Consider the following 23,930-nt stretch of genomic DNA (forward strand, 5'->3'; position numbering starts at 1 on the left):
GCGTCCTAAGCGGACCGCTCGGCGTGGGCAGACCCTGCAGCCGCACGTCCACCCAGACCTGGCTCCCGCCAGGAGTCATGTGGCTCCTCACATTACACCGAGCGCATCCGGCACCATCTGGCCAGGCCCGGAGCCCACTCGGAGTCCCTGCGTAAACAGAGCCGTCACCTAGGAAAACAGAGCTACATTTTCCATAGTGATGAAATGAGTCTCCAGGGGGTATTTACAAAAACGCCTGCTCTGTCTGCTCAGGGCCCGTGGGGTTCACGCTGATTAACTAGAACAGGAAGCTCAGGGTCTTCGCACTGCATAAAAGAAAGAAGTCAGAGAAGGAACCAGAGTGAGGAAAGGGAAGCCCAGTAGGTCCATGTTCACATTAGACAAATGTTACAGTTACAGACGGTCCCTGATTTATACACAGGGCAAGCTCCAGGGCTGTGTGTGCAGGTCAGTCCTTTGGAGTTTGAAATGTATTTTCCCAAAGACACTGTGTTCCTTGGTCATGAAGTTAACCCAAAGCTGTCTCTTCCTCTGATAGCATATGAAAGTACATTATCATTTTCAACTTTCTGTTTCCCTCAACATCAACTCTAGCATTGTTTCTTAAGTAGATAAATTCTGAGGCCAGAGCAGGTTAAGAGAGGCCTTCTCTCCTGGTCAATCCTGAAAGAAATCAGTTCTGAATATTCATTGGAAGGACTCATGCTGAAGCTGAAAATCCAATACTTTGGCCACCTGATGCGAAGAACTGAATCCTTGGAAAAGACCCTGATGCTGCGAAAGATTGAGGGCAGGAGAAGGGGACAACAGAGGATGAGATGGTTGGATGGCATCACTGACTCGATGGACATGAGTTTGAGCAAGCTCTGGGAGTTGGTGATGGACAGAAAAGCCTGGCATGCTGCAGTCCATGGGGTCGCTAAGAGTCAGACATGACTGAGCGACTGAACTGAGCTCTCTCCTGGTGGGGGATGGAGGTGGAGAGGGCTGGGTGATGGGTGACAAGCTCCCAGGAGCCTGGGTGGGAGCAGTGAGACCTGGTGGGTGGCCATCAGCTTTGTGCTTGAAACTGAGGATACCTTGCAAGCTCTGGCAGGGTCCGTTACCCCTTCAGCCTTGGTCAACTCATATCTGAACAGTCCCCACCTTATGTTGTCATTTTTGGAAGGATTAAGTCGTGGAGAAAGCATATAAAGAGTACATGGTACTGGGCTTGGCCCCAAACAAGACAAACGGTGGCTGTTATTTTACTGTTATCTTTTGTGTGCAGGAGAGACCTTGATGGTCAGTTCTAAGCATCTCAGTGTTTAAGGGGGTTCACTGACTGTTTCCAACAAAGGGCAGGACCACATCTGTTTTACTCTAATTCCCCTGCATGGCCCAAAGTAAGCTCTAACAAGAACTGAATGGATGAATATGAATGGATGAATGTGGATGGGTGGGTGGATGAGTAGGTAGATGAGGGGATGAGTGGATGGATAAGTGGTTGGAAGGATGGATGACTGAATATGGGTGGGTGGATTGATGAGTAGGTGAATGCATGGGTGGGTGGGTGGTGAGATAGATGGATGGATGGATGAATGGATGGATGGATGGATGGATGGATGGATGGATATGGATGGATAAATGTGGATGCATGGGTGGATGAGTAGGTAGATCAAGGGATGAGTGGATGGATAAGTGACTTGATGGGTGAATGGATGAATATGAACAGACAGAGGGATGAACAGATGAATGAATAAATGTATGAAGATCAAATACGTTCTGCCTTCTTCTCATTCACCATTGCCTCTGGCTTGAATCTAAGGCTCTCCTCTCAGGGTCCTCTGCCCCTTAGCACTGTCACAGGCTTTGATGCGTTGACTCCACCCAGTCACTGAAATTTTTCTACTGCAGGCTCTGAGGAATTATCTCTGCACCAGCTCTTTCTTAGCCTTTTTCCTTGACTGTTAGTCCCTCAGGTGCCATGTCCACAGAGGTATTTCCTTGGCTCTCCCTCAACCCCATCCTCCCTTTTTCTCTACTCTCTCCATGAGCATCATTCTCCCATGGAGTCATCTCTTTTCTCCATTCATTTCCAGCCTTAGTCTCTTAAGCATTAATTGCTCAGTCGTGTCCAACTCTTTCCGACCCCATAGACTATAGACTGCCAGGCTCCTCTGTTCATGGAATTCTCCAGTCTAGAATACTGGAATGGGTTGCCATTCCTTTCTCCAGGGGACTTTCCCAACCCAGGGGTCAAACCCAGGTCTCCCGCATTGCAGGCAGATTCTTTACCATCTGAGCCACCAGGGAAGCCCCTTAGTCTCTTATCTGTGCAGTAAATAAAACTCACGGTGCCTGATGGTTATTTTTCTACTGTGATCCCATCAGCACCTTAAATCCCAAACTAGAATGCCTTCTTTTTCTTGTTTCCTTCCCCAAGCAGGTCTCCCCTCCTCCCAGGTCTCCAGCTCCCTCTGAGGACCATCTCACCCTTGCATTCATAGGCTTGGACTCTCAGAGCCTCTGCACTCCCCTTATCCTTCTCATCTAGCCAATCAGGTCATGAGGACTACTTCTGCACAGCCTCCCAGTCTCTGCCCCTGCGCCGCCAAGCAGGCCCTGCTATCTCCTGGCTGGTCTGTTTTGCTGTCAGCTGTCACACCAAAGAAGCATACACCAGCTGCTGCAACACCCCCCACCAACAACGGTGCTACTGAGGCTCCTCTCTCACATCGTTGGGTATCTATTGCCGTGCACGAACCATCCCAAGATTCAGGGGCTCAAAACCCCCCTTCTCTTTTCACTCATGATTCTGCCAGGTGGACAAGTTCGGCTGGGAGGTTCTTCTGCTCTACGGCATGTTGCCTGGGGAGGCCATCGTCCTGGGCCCAGACTGGGCATCAATGTCCAGCATGGCTCACCCAGAGATTTGGCCTCTTAGGAGAAATGGCCAGAACACCCAGCTGAGCTGGGACACTGAGGAAGCTGAGCACCTTTTCCCTCTGCGTAGCTTCAGGGCCTCTCCCTCCACACGTGGTAAGGTTGGCAGGGCAGTGGGACTTCTTCAGTGGCATCTTAGGGCTCCCCATCCGCTGCCGGGCCTTCCTAGAACTTGGCTCCATAACTGGCCCAGTGCCACTTCTGGAACCTTCTACTGGCACACGGGACTCAAAAGACCAGCTCAGATTCAGCTTTCCACAAGGATGCTCCATGCACTGAATGTCTCATCCCCACGGAGATGATGTCAGGAGATGTGAGATTTGAGAGCTGAGACGTGGCTGGGTCATGAAGGCAGAGCCCTCAAGAATGGGATTAGTGCCCTTATAACAGAGGCCCAGTGAGCTCCCCTGAGCCCTCCACATGAGAGGACACTGGAAAAAGATAGTCATCTACGAACCAGGAAGCTCTCACCAGATTCCAAACCTGTCAGCCCCTTGATGCTAGACTTCCCAGCCTCTAGAACTGGAAGAAGTCAACATCCGTGGTTTATAAGCCACACAGCCTACGGTCTTGTGTCATAGCAGCTCAAAAAGACTGAAACAGGTGTGAAGACTAGGAAGTGTGGTTCCTCGGAGCCATCTTCCAAGACGGAGGACCACATTCCCTCAAGCCAGAGCCCTCGGTGGGTGGGTGGCTCATCTGCATCTTGCTGCTAACGTCATTTTCAATGTGTGCTCTCCGAGGGCCTCTCAGCGGAGGAATAGAGAGAGGGGGCAGGAGGAAGCACAGTGGCTTTTAACAAACTCTGCTCAAAAGTGACACAGCCCTTCCCACTGGCCGGAACTAATCCTGACACCACTCCCACTCCGCCTTGACCACAGGGAGGCTTAGAAATGTGCACAAGGGGATGGCTATTCCACCTCTGCCACATCATCTGCCTCTTTAAAGGATGGTGCCCCACATGGATGAACAGAGACCCCACTCTCTGCTGTGGGGACAGCCTTAGCTAGAGGACAGTGTGGCCCCCAGCTGCCTGCTTGCTCCTGGCTGGGTGTGGAGACCACACCATGCACAGAACCCCTGGCTCAGAGACTCTGTGGGCATTACTCTGCCACGGACGACAAGGGCTGAGTAATGTCAGGACACCAACCTCTGGTCTTCTTTCCAGAGCTTTCTGTGTTGCTGGCTGGGATGGAGAGGAATTCATTCCTCTCAAGGGTGGAGGCTGCCTGGATGACCCTGCTGGTTCCCACCTAGTTCAGGAGGAGAACACACAGCGTCACTGTGGGAGGAAAATTGGCCACGTGGGGCAAGTTGATCTGTGTAGCCTTTTCACAACACTGTGCCCAATTCAGGGTGCCATGTGAGCACAAAGGTGGAGAAACCAGAGAGGGATCCAAGAGCAACAAAACCACTTGACCTATAAAGTGAAGGTGGAAGGGACTGGGATTAACTCACCAGAAGAACAGGAAATGAATCAGCATCAATGCCTGTGAACAGCAAGTCATCCAGAGTTGGACCTGGTGTCCAGCAAACCTGGTTCTGAGTGCTGACTCCATCGCTTCCCAGCTGTGGGGCCTTAGTCACGCACTATGTCTCTGGACATCACTTTCCTCATCTGTAGAATGGCCAGAGTCATGGTAGCTCCCTTGCAGTGCTCGTGTGACCGTTGGATTAGATGGTGTGTGTGCTGGCTCGTGCGTGCTAAGCACTCAGTAGACATGGGCAGTGTTCTGGCCGTGGATGCTGTGGATGAAAAACGCCACCTGTCACATCAGGAAACAAAGGACACTGCAGCCATCAAGCCATCAGCCACTGCAGCCATCCCAGACTGTGCCCTGGAGACATTCAGGATGAGAAAGCAGGAGATAGACAGGTAAGGTGCACATCAAAGAGATGACTTCAATTAGCCCAGACTCGGCATCTTCCCACACCTAGAAAGAAAGTGAAGTCGCTCAGTCGTGCCCAACTCTTTGCAACCCCATGGACAGTAGCCTGCACCAAGCTCCTCCTTCCATGGGATTTTCTAGGCAAGAGTACTGGAGTGGGTTGCCATTTCTTCTCCAGGGAATCATCCTGACCCAGTTTTCGAACCCAGGTCTCCCACATTGTAGACAGACGCTTTACAGTCTGAGCTATCAGGGAAGTCCCACACCTAGAAAAGCACCAAATCTGTCCATGAAATTCTCCAGGCAAGAATACTGGAGTGGGTTGCCATTCCCTTCTCCAGGGGATCATACCAACCCAGGGATTGAATCTGGGTCTCTTGCATTGCAGGCAGACTCTACCACCTGAGCTACCTGGGAAGCCCGTTAACCTGAGATACTTGGTTTTTTTCTAATGAACAGTAATATTTTGATGTCCTGACACTTGGTTTTGGTTGCAAAATGTCCTATATATCCTGGCTCCTCCCTCACCTCGTCAGAGTGGTCACTTAGAATGATCTGAGAGGCTATATCCCAGGCTTAAGTCCTCAGCAAGTCTGCCAAATAAAACATGACTCTCAGCTTTTAGTTTGTGCATCTTTTTTTTCAGCCAACAAGGTTGTTATGCCTGTTTCCAACTCTGGTGGGATAACAGGATGATTTCTATGAGTTACCAGGTTAATGCAGAGGGGAAATTGTTCACAGTCAATGACAGGACTGAGCCTCAAGGCTGCAGAGCAAACCCGTCCATCTCTCCACAGTGACCCTACCACTCACCACAACCCCATCTCGAGGAAGAGTTTACAGTTTGAACTGGTTATGGATCTTCCAGACGAACTTGAGCGAACTTAAGCAAATGAGGGATGTACTGAAATCCAAAGAGGCACCGAAGAGTCAGGATCAGAAAAGGCAAGAACCAGGCAGCGCTTGGCGAGAGGAGGACTTCAGAGGCTGGTGCATGTGCTTTGAGTTTCAGACTCAAGTGAGAGGCAGGCCAGGATCACAGGAAGACAAATGGTCTGGGACAGCTAAAGTGCAACTTAGGAAAGGTACCGCTGGGGAGAAGGAGAACCAAGTTAGTGAGGTCTTCTGGGCAATCTGCCTCAGCACCATCAGCTGGGTGCACCTGCTATGTGGTGTGTGAGCCATTAGGGTCTGAGAGATGACCTCTGAGGTTTCAGGCTCAAGTGTGCTTTATTTTCCTGGAGGAGGAGATGGTAACTCACTCCAGTATTCTTGCCTGGAGAATCCCATGGACAGAGGAGCCTGGCGGGCTACAGTCCATGGGGTCACAGGGAGTCAGACATGATTGAGCGACTGAGCACTCATCATGTGTTTTATTTTGTGTTAGAAAAAATTGCTGAGATACCAAACTCTTGGTTTTGTGTGATTACTACTTAGGGAATGTGAAAAATAGGACTTGGCTTTAAAAAGAATCCATTTCAAAGAGTAAGCAAATAGAGGCAGCATGTGGATACAAGTCACTAAAGGGCTTCCAGGATTTGCAGAGCTGAAGGAATGTGGCCTTGAGGGATGGCTGTAGCAAGCTCATTATACATACATGTGTCCTGATGAACACAGGGTCCTAAATACAGCTCTTTTCAGGGATGAGACGGGAACTCTGAGAAAAGTGGGCCAGGTGTGAGACAACATGGAGTGGTGGAGACTGGGGCAAATTGGGGCAGAGCGGGGCGGTGCCCGTCCCACTGGCTTGACTTCATTCAACTGCTGTTGCAGAGAAACACAGGCCCAGTGTGGTCAGATCTTGTGCTTGCAAAGAAGAGTTGGGCATTCTAGAACTTTATGATAATTTTTCAGATTTGTCAACGTGAATAGCTAGCTCAAAAGTTGTAAAACAATGAGTGAACCACAAACGCAGAGTAGATCACAGACAGATGCCTGCTCACAGGCCAGCCCCTCTGGCCCACCGAGATGGGAGGGAGACTCAAGTGCAGACAGTTGTGGGGGATAAATTGCCCCTCACTATGTTCTCTGCAAAGAGAAAGGAAAAACCATGTAACCATGTTCTAGGGAGAGATGGTCATGCTAGAAACGTACCTGCCTCTCCCGACTGAAAGTTGGAAATTTTCCTTAAAGAGAGCATTTCTTTTATCATGTTTTATTAAGAGAATGTTTGAACATGCAGCAATGTTTAAAACCCCTCTCAGCGAACATCCATAACTCCTCCACTCTGATTCTATATCAGTATATCACTGTATTTGCTTCATCACATGTCAGTCTATACATCCAGCCCTCCATCCACCTGTCTACATAAACTCATGATACAGCTTCCAGTAAATTAGCATGGGTGAGGCTGTGAAAGGTGACCTGGTCAGCTGCCTGTTTTCTTTCAGATTCATTTCCTCATGTTTCCTTCCTCTCCTCTGTATTGAAGGGAAATACAATTCCCAGGCCCTGTTTTCCTCTTTTAATTTCATGGCTGCAGTCACCCCCCACAGTGATTTTGGAGCCCAAAAAAAGAAAATCTGTCACTACTTCCACTTTTTCCCCATCTATTTGCCATGAAGTGATGGGACCGGATGCCATGATCTTAGTCTTTTGAATGCTGAATTTCAAGCCAGCTTTTTCATTCTGCTGTGACAAACCTAGAAAGTGTATTTAAAAAGCAGAGACATCATTTTGCCGACAAAAGTTCATGTAGTCAAAGCTATGGTTTTTCCAGTAGTTGTGTACAGGTGTGAGAGTTGGACCACAAAGAAGGCTGAGTGCCAAAGAATTGATGCTTTCAAACTGTGATGCTGGAGAAGACTCTTGAGAGTCCCTTGGACTGCAAGATCAAATCAGTCCATCCTAAAGGAAATCAACCTTGAATATTCATTGGAAGAACTGATGCTGAAGTTGAAGCTCCAATACTTTGCCCATTTGATGCAAAAAGCTGACTCAATGGAAAAGACCCTGATGCTGGGAAAGACAGGGCAGGAGGAGAAGGGGACGACAGAGGATGAGATGGTTGGATGGCATCACTGACTCAATGGATGTGACTTTGAGTAAGCTCCGGGAGTTGGTGATAGACAGGGAACCCGGGTGTGCTGCAGTCCATGGGGTCACAAAGAGTGGACACAACTTAGCTACTAAGCAACAGCAAGCAGTCTTCTAGTTTCTAGATGGGTTTAGACAGAGGAAAACACCAGTGGGGGAGACAGGGAGGGGATAAGTCAGGGCATTTCTACTTCTCTCTCTCTCTCCCTCTCCATTTTACACGGCTGCCAACCTGACTACAAAGGACTGCCCATCCATCCGTCCAGGAGCCCAGCTCCTATCTGCCCTGCGTGAAATGACACCAGTGTCCACCAGATGGCCCCAAATCTTGGGCTCCAGCAACACCTCCTCCTCCTGTCATCCCTCTGGGCCTAAAGGGGAGAGTGGCTTTCTCCTCTTGGTAATGTCTTGATTGCCTTATTACTCTGTATTCTGGTTCTTACCTTTTTTCTGCCATTTGTGGAAACACTTTCTGCACTGTGCCCTCTCTCTGAAATAACCAACATGGTCTTGGTTGGATTCTGGTTGAAATAAGAGGTTGGCAAGTGTGTGACTTGTAGTCTTTGGGAGACACTGGCCATGACAGAGGTGGAGTGCAAGATACGTAAGATTCATGTTGTGGATGATGCCTGGGAAGGAAGGAGGCAAGGGAACAGGCAAGGCGGGTGGTCCTCAGACACCAGCAGGGAGGAAGAAGGGGAACAGTGATGAGAGTGCTTGGACTGCAGCACTGGAACCAGCTGGCCCGGTGAGCTTCCTGCGCTGGGTAGAAATACCAGGCCTTGACCCCCTCACTATACCCAAAGTTGTCCAGAGTTGCCCACGGGAGGAGCCTCAGCTCAGGCACCAGAATGGATGCCAACAAACTCACTCTCCAGCTTTCCAGCAAGTTCTTTCTTGAAGGGAAATCCAAGTGGCTCACCTCCACGTTGGCAACAGCAAGCTACTCTTTTGTAAAAAAATTTGTCTCAATTACATCTGGATTTCACCCTGGACTAACCCCTTTCTAGTAAGAATGGGGGCCCGACCCCAAGAACCTGGTGTGTGTAGCCCCAGAGCCAAAACTTTCTTCTCCACAGAAACTTTTAAATGGATGATTAATCACATGAGCCGCAGGGGATGGGCGGGTTAGGGCCCAGCTGGGATGAGTTAAATTATCCTCAGAATGCAGAGGAATATTTTAAGAGATAAATCTCATCCAGCTGTCAATTGGAAAATGGGAAGTGTGTGTGTGTGTGTGTGTGTGTGTGTGTGCACGCTCAGCTGTGTCTGACTCTTTGCGACCCCATGCACTGTAGCCCGCCAGGCTCCTCTGTCTATGGGTTTTCCAGGCAAGAATCCTGGAGTGGGTTGCCATTTCCTCCTCCAAGGGTCCCTCCTGACCCAGAGATCAAACCCACATCTCCTGTCTCCTGTGTTGGCAGATGGATTCTTTACCACTGAGCCACCTGGGAAGCCCAACTATACTCTAAAACTGACGTCTGTAACCAGCTCCGCCGCTGAGCCAAAAACCTTCTGCTCAGACTGAGGGAAGCCTATTCTTTACAATCATATGTAATTTATACCCAAACACACTCATTCCAAATGGATATTTCAATGATTTTTTTCTTTCTATTAATATGTAATTAGTGGGTATGAGAGAAACATTTCTAGTGAATTTACCCAGAAGCAGAAGAAAATCCTCCTTTTCAATTATATATTTTATATGAAAGGAGAGCAAAAACTAAAGTTTGGTGAATATGTACTTATTTAATTTTATTGAAGTTTAGTTGATCTACAATGTCGAGTTAGTTTCTAGGTATACAGTATAGTGATTCAGTTTTACGTATACACACACACACACACACACATACATATACATATGTATGTCCATCAACAGATGAACGGATCATGATTCCTGATGAATGTGTGCACCTGTGCGCATTAAGTACATTTTTCATGAGTTTTGACAAGTGTAACCATGGAGCCACCGCTTCAGTGAGGTCAGAGAGCATTTTCATCCCCCACAAGGACCCCTCATGCCCCTTCTACTCACCCCCACCCTCAGCTCCAGACAGCTTCTTACCTAAGTCACATTTTGGAGCTTGCTTTGTGTGAATGCTCCATGTCCTCTGCGTCTGGCTTCTCTCAACCGGCGTGTCTGTGAGGACCGCTCCGGCCACTCTGCTATCATCAGCGTGACACTTTTTATTGAGGGTCGTTAGCATTCCACGGTACAAAGGACCCTGTTTGACTTACCCCCTCACCTGTTGACAGGTAGTTGCATGCTTTCTCACTGTGGGCAATTATGCTATGAACATTGCATACAAGTTTTCGTATCTCTTTTAACTCATTCGCTTCCTTTAACTTTTTACCTTGAGGTCACTGTGGGTTCACATGTAGTTGTAAGAAGTAACACAGAGATAGTTTCCATCAGGGGCAGCATTTGCATAACAATAAGTGTCACAACCAAGAAATTGGCCTTGTTACGAATCATCAGCCTTATTCAGACTTTACCAGCTTCATGCACTTGTGCGGATGCACGTGTGTGTGTGTGTGTGTGTGTGTGTGTGTGTGTGTGATTCATGCCATGCAGTCTTCCCACACGTCCTGAATCCTGTAACCTCCATCACAGTGAAGACACAGACCGGCTCCGTCACAAGGACGCCTTTCTCAGCCACAGCCACTTTCCTCTCTCCTCGCTCCTAAAGCCCGGCCATCTGTCCTCCCCTCCGTGAACTTGCCGTGTCCAGAAGGCTACTTAAACGCAGTCACTCAGCGTGTAACCTCTGGGCACTGACTCTTTTTGTAGAGCAGAACTCCCTTGAGATCAGTCCAGCTGGTGACACACACCAGTGGTCTGTCCCTTTTACGCTGAGAAGTGTTTCATCACACAGCTGTACCACAGTTTCAAGTCATTTAACCTTTCACACTTCGAAGGACGCTGACCTGTTCCCAGTTGAGTGCTGATACAGACAAAGCTTCTGTGAACATTCATATACAGGTTTGTGTGTGAGCATACATTTTCAAATTTCTGGAACCAATGCCCAGTCATGCAATTGCAAGGCCCGATGGTAAGGGCATGTTATGTTTTACAGGAACTGCCACCCTCCTTTCCAAAGGGGCTATCCCACCTTACATTTCTAGCAGTAAGTATAAATGATCTAGTTCCTCCATTTGGTGTTATCACCACTTTTTTGTTTCAGCCACTCATAGTAATGATATGTCACTGTGGATTTCATTTGCATTTGCCTAAAAACTAATGATATTCCCTCATAGCTCAGTCAGTTAAGAATCCGCCTGCAGTGCAGGAGACCCAGGTTTTATTCCTAGGTTGGGATCCCCTGAGAAGGAAACGGCAACCCACTCCAGTACTCTTGCCTGGAGAATCCTGTGGTCAGAGGAGCCGGGCAGACTACAATTCGTGGGGTCGCAAGAGTCGGGCACGACTTAGGGACTAAACCACCACCACCACCACCGACAGTGAGTATCTTTTCACGTGCTTATTTGCTGTGTGTACTCTCTTTGGTGATATGTCTGTTCATTACTTTTGCCCGTTTTCTAATTGGATTGTTTAGGGGACTTTTCACTGTTGAATGCTTTATATACCCCAGATATGAATCCTTTGTTGACCACGTGGTTTGCAAATACGTTCTCCCAGCATGCAGCTTTTCTTTCCATCCTCTTAACAGAGGTTTTCACAGAGCAAGAGTTACAGTTTTGGTACATTCTGGCTTATCTTTTTTTTTTTTTTTTTGCTATTACAGACAGTGCTTTTGTTGTGAAGTCAAACAACTAACCCTTTACCTAACCCTTGGTCTAAAATACTCTCTTTTTTCATTAAAAGTTTATTGGTTTTATACTTTAAGTCTGTGACCCAGGTGTAACTGACTCTTTGTAAAATGTGTTGGACTCGCGTTGAGGCTCCTTTCTTTGCCCTTGGATGTCCCCTCGCTCCAACACCATTTGTTGAAAAGGCTGTCCTTCCTCGACTGGTGCCCTTGCATCTTAGTCAAACATCAGTTGAAGACATAGAAGCAACCTAACTGTCTATCAACAGAGGAATGGATAAAGATGTGGTACATATATACAATGGAATATTACTTGGCCATAAAAATTGAATGAAATAATACCATTTGCATCAATATGGCTGGACCTAGAGATGATCATACTAAATGAAGTAAGTCAGACAGAGAAAAGACAAATACCATATGATATCACTCATATGTGGAATCTAATTTTTAAACAATGATATAAATGAACTCATTCACAAAGCAGACTTTCATAAATTTCAAAATCAGAAGAGGGTCTTAACCACTGGACCACCAGGGAAGTCCTCTCTCATTTTCCACTTTGAGCCATTGATCTCCCTGTCAATACAGAACAGTCTTAATTACCACAGTGCTATAGTGACCCTAACATCTGGGCTCCCCAGGTGGTGCTAATGGTAAAGAGACATGGTGCCAATGCAGGAGACACAAGAGATGGGGGTTCAGTCTCTGGGTTGGGAAGATCCCCTGGAGAAGGGAATGACGACCCACTCCAGGACTCTTGCCTGGAGAATCCCATGGACAGAGGAGCCTAGTGGGCTATAGTCCACGGGGTCGCAAAGAGTTGGACACGACTGAGCATAATGATGACCCTAACATCATAATGCATTCTTTTTTAAGAAAATGAAGTCATCTGAACTAAATTTGTATCTAAACTTCCCCGCATCCTTTGAAGATCCTGCACGATGGTCCCTAACCCCCGACCCAATAGTGAAGAGGGGTGAGGACCTCGGGCAGGGGGAGGGGATGAAAACGGCTCAGCAGGGCGTGGGGTTGGGGTAGGGGTGGCCACTGGGCCCTGGAGGTCTGGGCACAGGGCCGGGAGTCTCAGTGGCGCCCCTGCTGGGGGCTGGACCGACCGCAGGGGCACAGGGCACCGGCAGGAATGACGGCAGACGTCTCTCTGAACCCGGTGCTGCGACCGGAAGTGATTCAGGTAACCGCAAGCTCCGCGCCTGAGTTGGTGGATGGAGAGTCAGCATCCTCCGCCCAGGCTGGGATGACTCTGGGCAGGCACACCCCTCCTCCTCGTCGCCCAGCAGGCGCTGCTCCGATCGCCCGTGGTGAAACTGACTTAGTGACCTACTCAATGCCCTCAGCCCCCTGCCTCAGTTCCCCTCTCCCTTACAGGCGCTTCCCTGGAATGGCCTCCCAAAATAAACCCTTTGCATCAGATACGTTCAGCGTCGGCTCCTGGGGGACACACGCTGAGAGCAGGGCCCAGGGTTGCTTTGTGCTGGTGGCCCTGAGTCTGTGTTTGCACTGACAGCCGGCGCTTCCTTGGTATCTCAGACGGTAAAGCAATGCGGGAGACCCGCGTTCGATCCTTGGGTTGTTGGGAAGATCCCCTGGGGAAGGCAATGGCAAGCAGCTCCAGTACTCTTGTCTGGAAAATCCCATGCACGGAGGAGGCCCCTAGGCTACAGTCCATGGGGTCGCAAAGAGTCGGACACGACTGAGCAACTTCTCTTTCTTTCTTTCTTTTCTTTTGATACTTTCACACCAGATGCTCCCTAATATTCGATCCTCACATGACGAGGCTCTCTGTCTCAGCCAACAGTAAGTGCAACCTTGGCAGTTTTACCTGAGGCTTCCAGAAGGGGTAAATTATTTGAGTGTTCTGTTTTATTCTCATCTTACCAAAATGAATAGTGCTGTAGACTCAATGTTCGCATCCCTTCAAAATTCGTATGTTGGGCCCCGTGTGACTGTATTTGGAGACAGGGCTCATAAGGGGGTGGAGAGAGTTTACTGAAGTCATAAGGGTGGGGTCCTCATCCGATAGGACTGGTGTGCTTATAAGAACGGGAGGAGCGAGGACAGATCTCTCTCCCTCTGTGTCCACACAAACACAGAGGAAAGGCCACGTGAGGACACAGCACAGCGAGGAGGCAGCAATCGGCCAGCCGAGAAGGAAGTTCTCAGAAACCAAGCCGGTGGGAAGCTTGATCCTGGACTTGTAGCCTCCAAAAGTGGGAGAAAAGCCATGGCTACGATTTAAGCCACCCAGTCTGCAGCATTTTCTTACAGCGGCCCAAGCAGACTCGTAGGCAGGAAACAGGAAGGAAGGGAGGGAGGAAGAAGGTGTTCATACTAGTGATGTCTCTTTAACTCAGGCCAGTGGGACAGTGATGGAACCCTCTAGAAGGGCCAGCAACAGGGAGCCCTCTGCTTCCATCAAAACTCACAAGATCCAAGAAGAACCATAAGGAGAGGGCAAGCTCGTCTCATCCAGCCAGCCTGGCTCAGCGCCCAAGCGCCTTGGCTGCGAGTGGAGAGGGTGGGGTGCACCCCCTGGGGCCGGAACTGCCCAGCTGCCTCATCAGGGTCTGAACTCTTCGTGTTCAGGGACACACGGACATGCCCGGAGGGCTCCAGCCGCCAGATTTGGGACGCCCCCCGGGGCTGGAGGACTTCCCGGCCAGCGGACATCTATTCCGGGCTTCACACAAAGGACATTTTGGCAGGACCGTTGCAGGCTTTACCCTCCAGACGTCTGAAGTCATCCTGCCTGTGAAATCAAGCATAGATGTGCTAGGACTCCAAAGACCATCGAGTTGAAACCAGACACCTCCAGACGTGGCAAGTCACTGAGCAGAAGAATATAAATCCTAAAGCTCGCTGCTAGGTCTGCCCCAGAGAAGTCTGTGATTATAGAGGTGCCTCAGTCACTCATAGAGATCAGGTGGGGCAGCCCTACAGCACCCCCCCCCCAAAGCTCCTCGTGGTGGGGGTGGGGGGCTGCATGGGCTCCAGGCCAGGGCAGGTGGACAAAGGGCTCTTGTGGGGCTGAGACCAGGGCCTGGGGATTCTGGGTCCCCGGGGTGGGCAGGGCTGGCTGTAGTAACCCACTCAGGCCAGGAGAGGGCATCAGAGGGCAGTAGGAACCAGCTTGTGAACAAGAGAGTCCCACCCGGGCTTGCCTGAAGGGTTCTTTCCTAGGTTCCAGGATGAACTTCCAGAAGGTACAGACCTGTGGGTCAGTGGCCACTGCCCTCCGTCCTGAGCTCCTGGAGGGCGGGCAGCCTGGTACACTCCAAGGCCAAGGGAGCCGTGGAAGAGAGGCCAGGGGAAAACGAGCAAGTGGGCAGGGGAGATATACGTGCTAGACGCTCCCTCTGCAGAGAGGTGGGGCATTTACTGGGTGGGGTGAGGGTGGCTCAGATGGTAAAGAATCCACCTGCAATGCAGGAGGCCCAGGTTCGATCCCTGGGTCAGGAAGATCCCCGGGAGAAGGGCATGGCTACACTCTCCAGGATTCTTGCCTGGAGAATCCCATGGAGGGAGGAGCCTGGCGGGCTAGAGTCCATGGCGTCACGAGTCAGACACCACTGAGCTACTAACACTTCCACTTTCTTTTTCACTAGGAGAACAGCTCTGGGGTTCTTTAGAGGTTACCAGGGTACCCTCTGGGCTTCCTGGTGGCTCAGACGGTAAAGAATTTTCCTGCAATATGGAAGACCTGGGTTCGATCCCTGGGTTGGGAAGATCCCCTGGAGGAAAGGCACGGCAACCCACTCCAGTGTTCTTGCCTGGAGAATCCCGTGGACAGAGGAGCCTGGTGGGCTGCAGTCCATGGGGTAGCAAGGAGTTGGACAAAACTGAGCTGCCAAGGGCCCCTCCCCAGACAGGTGGTGTGGGAGGACCCTCCAGGAAGGAAAAAGCCGCCCCGTCCCTCAGTCTTAGGCTTAGGCTGTGTCTTGGCTTAGTCGGATACACCTAAGCACAGGGTACCCTCCAGGCTAGGGTGCTGGGGGCAGGTCTGTGGTGAAGGGTCAGAGAAGGGTCTGGAAGGGAAAGGTGATGGAGAGGTTGGAGAGACACGCGCTGATGCCTGACCTCCATCCAGGAGCCAGGTTGCGGGTCAGCAGAGTCTGGCCTCAGCTGTCAATCTCCCTGGGACCAGCATGAGGACACCGGTGGCCCAGGGGGCCTTCCTGGTGGAGCGGCTCAGACCTGAGGGGGAACCAGCCCCACCGCGCTGCCCAGCGACACTCACCCTGCCTGAGCCCCGGTCTGCTGATCGGTAAAGCGGGGGTGTTTGCAGCAGTGTTCACCCCACAGGAGCGCCCTGGGACCGAGTGACGTTGTCTAAGTGACCCAGCGCAGGGCTGCACCCAGCACCGGGGCTCCGTGTCCGGGAGCCACTCTTAGATGGGGTGGTCACCACTTGATGGGCAGCTGGGCCCAGGCACAGAGGCCCGGGGCAGCGCCCCGTTCACAGGGCCCTGGGGACACCGCGCTGCACCCCAGCCCCCACGGAGCCCGAGGTCACCTCCGCACTCCCGAGGGGTGGTCTCTCCTTGCGAATGCGCAGTGGGACTCAACACCCGCTTACTCACTGGCCCCACAACTGTGTACTAAGCGCCGGCTCTGCAGACAGCACTGTGGGCGCCCGGCCTGCAGCTGGGAACGAAATCAGGTGGGACGCGGGAGACAGAGGGGTGGGCGGCTCTGTCCTCCCTGGGGTCTCCTTTCACATCGCCTGCCGGGGAGGGGCCCTGTGGCCAGAGGGCCAGCAGACTTGGGAGGGCCCTGCAGCCTCTCACACCACCAGCGGCCGCTCTGAGGGACCCAGAAGCCTGGGCAGAAAGGGCTGCTGGGGACTCGGACATGCGGGGCCAGCCCACGGTCGGTGGCGGGGAGCTGTTTGCCCCTCCAGAGGCTCCCCACCCCACTCTGGGTCCCAGACCCTGACCTCTCTGGCCAGCATCAACTGCAGCCCTGCCTGCTTCTGGCTTCCCAGCGGACTCAGCCAGTGAGGGGTGCCAGCCAGGCCTGGAGAGCACGCTTCTTGTCCCCTCCCTGCCCTCAGCGGCCCTGGGTGTGCCGCCCCCCCAGAGCTGGTGACACGGCCTCTTACAGCTCCACACTCCACGGGCCTGAAAACACACTCTCACCTGCCTTAAAACCCAACGTGGCAACAGACTCTGCTGTGGCCTCCCCCATGGCCCCCGCTATGACTTCCTCCACTGTGACCTCCCCCGTGGCCTCTGCTATGACCTCTGTGGTGACCTCTACTGTGACCAGCTCCAGGGCCAAGTCCGCCTCCTGTGCTGGTTCCCTCATCTCTGCCCACTCCTCTGCCCGGGGGGGGCCCTGGGAAGCATCCATTCTGGCTGATTCCTGCCCAGACCCTGGCTGCAGAAAGCAGGCACTGAGCGTCAGCCGTGGGGTGCATGGCCCGGCGGGTATAGAGCGACTGTAAGACAGAGCAGTGGAGCAAACCCTGGGGAGAGGGAGCGGCGGTCCCAGAGCCGCCTGCCTCAGAGATCATCACAGCAGTGACACCCGCAAGGACCCCACCCTCCGGGGAAGTTCCCTGGGTAGTGGGTGCTGGGTGCAGAGCACGAGAAGGAGGCTTTCCGGCGTCTCTGCAGAGCGCTGACTCAGCGCCCTGGAACCCAGGACACATGTTCCCACAGCCTCAGCAGCCGGCCCCGCGCCAGGAGCCACAGAACCCGTGACACAGCTGAGCTGCCAACCTTCGCGGATGGGCTCCTACTGTTTCCTGGGACATGGTCAACCAAGGTCCCACCCATCCGCCTCCCAAGAGTTAGGATAATTCTGGCCCTTCTCTCACCCGGCCTTCGGGCCCGCTCCCCTGCTGAACCCCGCCCTGCAGCGGTGGCCGGAAGCAGCACCCCTCGGTCTGCCCTGTGGGGCCGGGGGCAGGGACCGGGGCTCCTTGGGTGGTTCCAGCCAGAAGGGAGTTGCTGGGAGCAACTTCCCAGCAGGAGCTGCCATTTGGGAGTGGAGAGCGAGGGCAGCCCTGGCTGGAGAGCCCCAGGCGCCGTGGGGGGTCCCTGGAGGCCTCTGCTGGCCCTGAGGTCCAGGGGCCGTGATGGGCAGCAGGCCAGGGGTCTCAACCCCGGATGTGTGGGTGGAGGGAAATCCCGGCTCTGGCGCCGCCCCACCCTCTCCCAGCCTGGGAGGACTCGGGGCTCCCTCAGCTGGACCGGGAGCACTGGGCCGGGAGGGTGGGAGGCAAAGTGATGCCAGTCTGGGCCCCTGCAGTCATGAATGCGAGTCCGCTGGGAGCGGGCTTCCCCAGGAGCCAGGGGCCTGGCACCCCCCAAGCAGGGCAGGCGCACCAGGAGATGAGATTTCTCTTAAACTCAATACTAAAAACAAAACAATAAAATACAGTCAAGTAATGACTAGGTAAAAACTCTTGGCTGGGGATGGGCGGTAGGTGGGGCATGGCACTGAACTGTCAGGACTTCTCTCTGGCCTGGCCTGGCTTTATTTCAAATCACACTGTGGGGAGGGGGTAGTATACCCCATGTTCTAGGCTGGAAGGCCCTAGTCATCACTGATGCACTGTAATTGTTAGGTTTTGATGAGGGTCTCCTAGTCAAAGGGCGGGAGGAAGGTGGGGGCTCTGTGTCCCAAGGGGGAGTGAGTACATCAGAGAGGGGTGCCCCCCAGGGTCGCAGGAGGCCCTGGGGAGCTCTGGACTTCCCTGCTGCCAACTGGCCCCTCCCGGGCTGGAACGGAGGGGGTCCCGTGGGCCCCACCCCAGGGGACAGATGTGTGAGGGTGGGCAGGGCGCCTGCGTGCTTGTGCAGGGCCCACCCTCCAGCAGAAGCCGAGTCCCTGTCTTTAATTATGCATTTGAATGAATCTCTTTGGCCACAAATGGAACGCCTCTGAGGCCCCAGCCAGGCCCAGATGGAGGCGTGGGTGGGCCTGGCGGGGACATGGGGTGGGGAGGAGGGAGCCTGACTAGTGAGGGTGAGATGGGACCTCATTCCCACTGTGGGGATCCCGCTGCAGGGGCACCTCCCTTCCAACTGCGTGGGCGCCCCATCCAGCTGCCAGCACTTTCCCAGAGCTCTCTCACACTCTCTGAGCACAGGAAGGTGTCCAGTGTTGAAAGTGGGGAAGCAGGACTCACAGGCAAGAGCCCGGGCCAGCCTCAGCAGACCTTAGAGGGTTGACCGCCTCTGCCGTGCGACCTACGTGCATAACAGGAGGTTATGCAGCGTGTGGAACGCACAAGGCCGAAGATTAGGATACAGGAAGGAGGCAGAAAGAGAGGCCGAGCAGGAGGAAGGCCAGTGTGTCTCACACAAACATAAAAAAAGACAAAGAAATACTAACCATTAAAGTTCACTGAGCCACACAAGGACGGTGGGGCATCTGCCTTCCTCCCCTCCTTCTACTTACTGTATCCTTGTCAGGCGCTCACACCCCCTGAAAGGGGGACAGAACTGGCCTCGACCTCCCACGGTAGCCGTGAGGATTAAAGGACTGTCTCACCTTCAGAATAGTTCCTGGCTCTGAATGAACTGTCACTAACACTCCCTTCCTCACCTTCCTCATTAAATCAGCAGCACATTCTGCTACAATCTCAGAAAACCCAATGTATGGTGGCCTCAAGAGTGGGTGTTTGTTTTCTCCCCAAAACAAGGAGTTCAGAGGTGACTGCGTGCCAGGGGCACCAGCCATGCCCTCAGGGCTCCAGACTCATCTTTCCATTCCAGGAGCCTTAGGAGGGAGGCCTTCTACCCTTACCCCTCTCCTCCTGCTTGCCAGATACCTGCTGCAGCTCCAGACCTCACATCCAAGTTCCAGGTGGAAAGAAAGGGAAAGCACGATACGCACAGGGTTTACCCCAGTGAGGTTTTCCTGCTCTGCTCTGGAGGGGACGCTCTCTCCAGCAACTCCCACATCTCCACCGTCCAGAAGTGTGCCTTGTGGTCCATCCTAGCTGCAAGGGAGGCTGGAAAGCTGTGTAATCTCAGCCAGGAGCATCTCTTCTCTCCCTGAGAACAGTGTAGAAGGGATATGGTTGTTGAGCAGGCACCGAAAGTGTCGCCAGCGTGTTGTTCTATGATTCATCTCACTGCCAGATAAAATATACTACTTCCATCTTGCAGACAGAGAAATCGAAGCTCAGTAAGGTTGAAAATCATCTCCACAATCACAGAGTGAGTAGATGATACTTTGGTCTCTTGATTCCAAGTATTAATGTTTTATAAACCCATGACTTATAATTGATTATTGAAGCCTTTCTGACGCTGATTTTAAAGCACTGACATTGATATACGGCTGCTGCTGCTAAGTCACTTCAGTCGTGTCCGACTCTGTGCGACCCCATAGACGGCAGCCCACCAGGCTCCTCTGCCCACAGGATTCTCTAGGCAAGAATACTGGAGTGGGTTGCCATTTCTTTCTCCAGGAGTGAATATGGGCCAACCCTAAAGAAGCTGGGTCCACCCCAATGAAGCTGGACTCAACCCCAGTGAAGCTGGGCCCACCCCTGATATATGACAGCCGCTTTAAAATCTGTGCCAGGTAAGTCCAACATCTGACTCATCTAAGTATTGGCCTCTGTCCACTGTCTTTTCTCATCCAGGAGTTTTCCTGGCTCTTGGTAGAATCAGTGATTTTGTATTATATCCGAGACATTTTGGCTATTATGTTAGGATACGCCATCCTGATAAAATCTTCGGTTTTAGCAGCAGTCATCTGTTTAGTTGAGGTGTAGGTCCTGGCCTAGTTTGGGGGGCTTCAGTTCATGACCTTTTAGTGTCCTGAGTCCTCACTGAGTCCCATGGGTCTTCCTTCTTCCTGTGCTGCTGGGGGTCCCACTCGGCCCACTTAGCCTCTGCTGGTGGTGTCTGTGGGGCCAGGAGGCACTGCTCTGGGCCACGTGCCATCACTGGGTGAACCTCAGGGTGGTAGGGAAGAAACCACTGGCCTGGGTCTCCCTATACCACTGGGTGGAGGGCAAGGACGCACAAGGCTTTATAACAGAGCAAGACCCTGTGTTGTCTTCCCGGGACAGACCCGACCCCATATCCTCTGCTATGGCTCCTCTCAGAAGTACCTACGTAGGGACTTCCCTGATGGTCCAGTGGCTAAGGCTCCACGCTCCCAATGCAGGAGTCCCTGGGTTTGATCCCTAGTCAGGGAACTAGATCCCACGTGCCACAACTAAGCCCCAGTGTGGCCAAATAAATAAATAAATAAATTTTTAAAAAGAAGTAAAGCTTCCCCTATGGCTCAGTGGGTAAAGAATCCGCCTGCAATGCAGGAGACACAGGTGACGTGATTTCACTCCCCGGGGTTGGGAAGACTCCCTGCAGAAGGAAACGGCAACCCACTCCAGTATTCTCGTCTAAGAAATCCCATGGACAGAGAAGCCTGGTTGGCTACAATCCATGGGGTTGCAAAGAGTCAGACAAGACTAAGCGTACAAGCACAAAAAAGCAGTACCTAGGTAATAGTACCCAATGCACATTACCTGTATTATAGATGCTACAGCTTCCCCCAAAAAGAAGAAATTGACTACCTGCTGATCATGAGCTTGCAGCCCCAGACCTATTGGTTCCAAAGGATGGATAATGTTCACCCCTGTGACATCACCTTGTTATCTCACCATCAACCAATCAGAGAACTGTGCATGAGCTAATCACACACCCTGGGATACCCCTCCCTCACCTGGTCTTTAAAATTGTTTTGCTGAAACCCAACGGGGAGTTCAGAGCTTTTGAGCATGAGCTGCCCGGACCCCTTGCTTGGTTCTTGCAATAGACATCGCTCTTTCCTTCATCACAATCCTGTCAGTAGACTGGCTTTACTGAGCACGGGCGAGTGGACCCAAGCTTGGCTCGGTAACAGCTTCACAGCTGTGGGCAGATGGATTGTCCAGGGGCCCAGCTGTGGAGGCGCTGGGGTGACCTGGGTGCTGTCACTGCGGCTCACAGATCAGAATGCCTGCTGGGGTCCAGGTTGTTGAGTGGGGAGAGCAGCCCCTCAAGTCTCTGCTGGACTTCCCCTTCCTCAGTACTTTAACCAGAGAAGGGAGACTTTTCTAGATTTGGGGTTTTTAAATCTATGCCTGTTGGAGGTTCTCATTGCCAGTTTCTCTGGCACCCACCCCAGGGCTGTGCAGAAGATCAGAGGGAACTGCAGGGAACCCACCACGTGGTCCTTCCTCCAGTCATGAGGTCTCTGGCCCATCCACCCTCTTCCACCCATCTTTCAGAGTCCTTGTATCATTTGTTGAATAATTTCCAGAGCATTTATTTGTTTTTAGGATAGATGAGCAGGGAAAGTTGAGTCTATGCAACTTATTCCAGGACCAAAATCCTAAATCCTTTTCAATTGAACATTCTAAACTCCTGGCAACCCCTAGTACACACCAATCCCAGGGACTGCTAATGTCTCAAGTTAGAGTACCAAATAAAGGGTTTAACATCAGATATTTGGCAACAGAAGCAGCTAGACCAGCTGTGGTGAGAGGGAAACTGTATAGCTGGACGCATGTAAACACTAAGGTGGCCAAGCACAGAGGCTGCCCTCCTCAGGAAGGGGTTCCCAATGTATCTATCTGTTTAGTGTCCCTTCTACTGGAGACAGCCTCTGCTGGGTACTGACTTGAGATACAAGATTCACCCATGGTGCTCACTTCCAAGATTCACAAGCATGTCCCTCTGGCTCCAGTCTTCCCATCTTATTTCCTCCAGCTCCCTGACCAACCAGAGAAGCTTGCATTAATGCCCAAACCTGCGGCAGAATTCTCCCATCCTCTGAGCCCCACTCAAACCTGCCAGGCTTCAGAAAAATTTGCTGAATGGATTGTAGTGGTATTCCAAAGTGAGGCATATGTCACCTCCAAAATATGGAGTTTCATCCAGTGGGTGGCTCTGTCTCTGTGGTAGGGACCCCAAAGTGAGTAAGTTGCCTTTCCCTTACAGAATACCTTCCAGCTTACTCTAGATCATTAGACTCCCTAAAACTTTACCAAAGTTGCATCCCCCTGAATCTTAATAGGATTTACTTCCAACTTTTGGAGGCTATAAGTCTTACCTGGGTATCCAGAGGGATTGCCACGTCCAGTACACCAGGTCTAACTTGGAAAAATTCATCCATGTACTGAACAAGCATGGCCAAAGTTCCTGAGGATGATACTGTGACAGGTATCAGAGACTTAACACAATCTTACATGATAGATCCAATCTCATGTTCTTACTTCCCTAAGCCCTCTAAGCTCTTACTTAATACTCTAGGAAGACAATCACAGTGCCTGCATCTCCTTTACATCATGCTCAAGGCTTGCAGAGCCCTTCTTACCCCCTTGAAAGCCTGGGGGGCGCTGGGGTGGGTCAATGGGTTTACAAAAAAAACACAAGCATTGTGTTAAGATAATTTCTAAGTGTCCTTGCCAGGAAGTCCACTCCTGGCATGTGGGAGCATTCTTGCAAACCAGGAAACTCCATTCAGTATCTTCAAGGTTCACACCCACACATTTCACTCTGTCACTTGCTGATACCTACTGGCCAGGACCTGTCACTGTGTTGGTGAGGAGTTTATTTGTTCCCAGGGCAGGAACTTTATCTTCCCACTTAGGCTCTGCTGAGACCCGGCCCCAGTTAGTAATCTAGAGGAAATAAGGCGAGATGAGGACACTTCTTGAGGACAAGTGTCCCATTGTAAGACATCTACCCCCAGTAAAGTCCTCCCACCCCTGGGAACCAGCATCTAGAAGGGCTGCTTCGCTATGCTCAGAGCATTCTGGGAAATCTAGGTGTTCAAGCCTAGACTCATCCACCTGACTGTCCCCATCCTAAGGCCACAGGACGCCAGCACTTTCCTCTCAAGGCCCTGATGTTAGCATATAAAACATACTCAGGGGGTTCCCTCTGTAGCAGTGGCACATATCTGCCAGATGTCAGTACCAGATGCCTGGTTAAATTTGAATTTCACGTAAACAGCAAATAATATTTTAGTATGAGTATGTATGCTCCATGAAACACTTAGAACAAGCTAATGCAAAAGAAATTGTTCATTGTTTATCTAAAATTCAAATTTAGAATTTGGGCATCCTGTGTTTTACCTAGAAACCATATAGTGGCAACTCCACGATTAAATTCTGCCTGGTTATCAGCACAGTCTGCCCGGAGGTGGCAGGAAACATGGGTTTCTGCAAACACTACCATGATCAACATTCCAGCTTTCATGTCCCATCCTGAGGACAGAGACCGAAGCCTGCTGCTCTGTTTCCCAAGGATGTTGGGTTTTTATTACCGTTTTTAAA

The sequence above is a fragment of the Cervus canadensis genome, chromosome 2 (assembly GCF_019320065.1).
Source record: "Cervus canadensis isolate Bull #8, Minnesota chromosome 2, ASM1932006v1, whole genome shotgun sequence".
Classification (NCBI taxonomy): domain Eukaryota; kingdom Metazoa; phylum Chordata; class Mammalia; order Artiodactyla; family Cervidae; genus Cervus; species Cervus canadensis.